The sequence below is a fragment of the Saccoglossus kowalevskii genome, chromosome 4 (genome assembly GCF_978046115.1).
Source record: "Saccoglossus kowalevskii chromosome 4, keSacKowa6.1, whole genome shotgun sequence".
In the NCBI taxonomy this organism is placed as follows: Eukaryota; Metazoa; Hemichordata; class Enteropneusta; family Harrimaniidae; genus Saccoglossus; species Saccoglossus kowalevskii.
Window position 1 is genome coordinate 20,860,258 of NC_140644.1, and position 2,500 is coordinate 20,862,757.

The window sequence follows — 2,500 nt, forward strand, 5'->3', positions numbered from 1 at the left end:
GCAGTTGATCTACGGCCAATCATGTATAAAGCGGTGCAACGAGGTGATCAAAAATATTCGCTGCGACCACTCGGCCATCACAGCAGTTGATGCAATGACAAGTGCTCCTAAAAATGTTGGCTTAAAATTTGTTGTTATTTTATTTGCATTTGTTAAATGACATTGACATGTTACATATCATTGACGTCAAATTCACGCACTTGTTTTTCTGTTTTACGAGATTTAAATGGCATTAAGTCATATATATATATAATTTAAACTTGGTGCCAATGCGAATCATTTTCATAATTTGCATTCATTCTTGCGGTTGATCTACGGCCAATTATGTATACAGCGGTGCAACGAGGTGTTCTAAAACATTCGCTGCGAGCAGGGTTCGAACCTGCGCGGGGAGACCCCATTGGATTTCGAGTCCAACGCCTTAACCACTCGGCCATCACAGCAGTTGATGCAATGACAAGTGCTCCCAGAAATTTTGGCTGAAAATTTGTTGTTATTTTATTTGTATTTGTTACATAACATTGACGTCAAGTTCACGCACTTGCTTTTCTTTTTTACGAGAAGTAAATGGCATTAAGTGATATATATATAATTTAAACTTGGTGCCAATGCGAATCATTTTCATAATTTGCATTCATTCTTGCGGTTGATCTACGGCCAATCATGTATACAGCGGTGCAACGAGGTGTTCTAAAACATTCGCTGCGAGCAGGGTTCGAACCTGCGCGGGGAGACCCTATTGGATTTCGAGTCCAACGCCTTAAGCACTCGGCCATCACAGCAGTTGATGCAATGACAAGTGCTCCTAAAATTTTGGCTTAAAATTTGTTGTTATTTTATTTGCATTTGTTACATGACATGTTACATAACATTGACGTCAAATTCACGCACATGTTTTTCTTTTTTACAAGATGTAAATGGCATTAAGTCATATATATGTATAATTTAAACTTGGTGCCAAAGCGAATCATTTTCATAATTCGCATTCATTCTTGCGGTTGATCTACGGCCAATTATGTATACAGCGGCTCAACGAGGTGTTCTAAAACATTCGCTGCGAGCAGGGTTCGAACCTGCGCGGGGAGACCCCATTGGATTTCGAGTCCAACGCCTTAACCACTCGGCCATCACAGCAGTTGATTCAATGACAAGTGCTCCTAAAAATGTTACCTTAAAATTTGTTGTTATTTTATTTGCATTTGTTACATGACATTGACATGTTACATAACATTGACGTCAAATTCACGCACTTGTTTTTCTTTTTTACAACATTTAAATGGCATTAAGTCATATATATATAATATAAACTTGGTGCCAATGCGAATCATTTTCATAATTTGCATTCATTCTTGCGGTTGATCTACGGCCAATTATGTAAACAGCGGCTCAACGAGGTGTTCTAAAACATTCGCTGCGAGCAGGGTTCGAACCTGCGCGGGGAGACGCCATTGGATTTCGAGTCCAACGCCTTAACCACTCGGCCATCACAGCAGTTGATGCAATGACAAGTGCTCCTAAAAATGTTGGCTTAAAATTTGTTGTTATTTTATTTGCATTTGTTACATGACATTGCCATGTTACATAACATTGACGTCAAGTTCACGCACCTGTTTTTCTCTTTTAAGAGATGTAAATGCATTAAGTCATATATATATAATGTAAACTTGGTGCCAATGCGAATCATTTTCTTAATTTGCATGCGTTCTTGCGGTTGATCAACGGCCAATCATGTATACAGCGATGCAACGAGGTGTTCTAAAACATTTGCTGCGAGCAGGGTTCGAAGCAGAGAGGGGAGACCCAATTGGATTTCAAGTCCAACGCCTTAACCACTCGGCCACCAGAGCAGTTGATGCAATGACAAGTGCTCCTACAAATTTTGACTGCAAATTAGCGGTCATTGTATTTGCATTTGCTACATTACATTGCCATGTTACATAACATTGACGTCAAGTTCACGTACCTGTTTTTTTCTTTTACGAGATGTAAAATTGCATTAAGTGATATGTATAATGTAAACTTGGTGCCAATGCGAATTATTTTCTTAATTTGCATGCGTTTTTGCAGTTGATCTACGGCCAATCATGTATAAAGCGGTGCAACGAGGTGATCAAAAATATTCGCTGCGACCACTCGGCCATCACAGCAGTTGATGCAATGACAAGTGCTCCTAAAAATGTTGGCTTAAAATTTGTTGTTATTTTATTTGCATTTGTTAAATGACATTGACATGTTACATATCATTGACGTCAAATTCACGCACTTGTTTTTCTGTTTTACGAGATTTAAATGGCATTAAGTCATATATATATATAATTTAAACTTGGTGCCAATGCGAATCATTTTCATAATTTGCATTCATTCTTGCGGTTGATCTACGGCCAATTATGTATACAGCGGTGCAACGAGGTGTTCTAAAACATTCGCTGCGAGCAGGGTTCGAACCTGCGCGGGGAGACCCCATTGGATTTCGAGTCCAACGCCTTAACCACTCGGCCAT

The 2,500-nt window shown here is 39.2% G+C and overlaps 5 non-coding genes across 5 annotated transcripts in view; all 5 read right to left on the reverse strand.

Moving 5' to 3' along the window:
• Window positions 1-361: 361 nt before the first annotated feature.
• TRNAS-CGA (transfer RNA serine (anticodon CGA)) lies at window positions 362-443 on the reverse strand. The gene has a single exon. It is a non-coding gene; the product is annotated as a tRNA-Ser (tRNA).
• A 257-nt stretch (window positions 444-700) lies between these two features.
• Window positions 701-782, reverse strand: TRNAS-CGA (transfer RNA serine (anticodon CGA)). Its single transcript has one exon. It is a non-coding gene; the product is annotated as a tRNA-Ser (tRNA).
• A 270-nt stretch (window positions 783-1,052) lies between these two features.
• On the reverse strand, window positions 1,053-1,134 carry TRNAS-CGA (transfer RNA serine (anticodon UGA)). Its single transcript has one exon. It is a non-coding gene; the product is annotated as a tRNA-Ser (tRNA).
• A 275-nt stretch (window positions 1,135-1,409) lies between these two features.
• TRNAS-CGA (transfer RNA serine (anticodon CGA)) lies at window positions 1,410-1,491 on the reverse strand. The gene has a single exon. It is a non-coding gene; the product is annotated as a tRNA-Ser (tRNA).
• A 933-nt stretch (window positions 1,492-2,424) lies between these two features.
• The window catches only part of TRNAS-CGA (transfer RNA serine (anticodon CGA)), an 82-nt gene continuing 6 nt past the window's right edge, over window positions 2,425-2,500 (reverse strand). The window contains exon 1 of the tRNA in view: window positions 2,425-2,500. This exon is cut by the window's right edge and continues 6 nt beyond it. This is a non-coding gene — a tRNA (tRNA-Ser).